We start from the raw sequence: 381 nt of genomic DNA, 5'->3' as shown, positions 1-381 counted from the left end.
CTGCGCGGGGGCCAGGTGATCGCTGCAGACCTGGCAGCCACGGGGTTGGGAGCCGAGGCTCGTCCTTGGGCTGTGCCAACTCGGAGCAGTGCAGGAACAGCGAGTTCAAGGACTGTGCTGTCATCAGCGTGGCACGGACCGTCCAGCGCCAACTGCTGTGGCTCGGCTGCACCCACAGGAGAGGGGGGGCTCTGCAGCGCTCGGGCTCGCTGTAGCCCGGGGGTGTCCAGCTCAGACCCTGGCAGTGGCTCTGCCCGCTCCTCCTTTTCCTGGTGCCACTTGGCAGCATGGGCAGGGCTGAATGCAGCCTGGGGGTTCGGATGGCAGCAGCTCTGTCCCTCGGGGCGCAGGGGCCTCCAGTGGCACCTCTGCTGGGCGAGG

At 68.5% G+C, this 381-nt stretch overlaps 1 protein-coding gene across 1 annotated transcript in view; it reads left to right on the top strand.

Annotated features, from left to right (window-relative positions):
- Positions 1-381, top strand: part of LOC104499801 (2-oxoglutarate dehydrogenase, mitochondrial-like) — a gene marked incomplete at both ends in the record, with an annotated part of 11,572 nt that overhangs the window by 10,490 nt on the left and 701 nt on the right. The window lies entirely within an intron of this gene.

This window comes from Buceros rhinoceros, unplaced genomic scaffold (genome assembly GCF_000710305.1).
Source record: "Buceros rhinoceros silvestris isolate BGI_N320 unplaced genomic scaffold, ASM71030v1 scaffold21709, whole genome shotgun sequence".
Taxonomy (NCBI): Eukaryota; Metazoa; Chordata; class Aves; order Bucerotiformes; family Bucerotidae; genus Buceros; species Buceros rhinoceros.
Note: the sequence above shows the minus strand (reverse complement) of the source record. Positions and strands in the feature narration are given on the sequence as shown.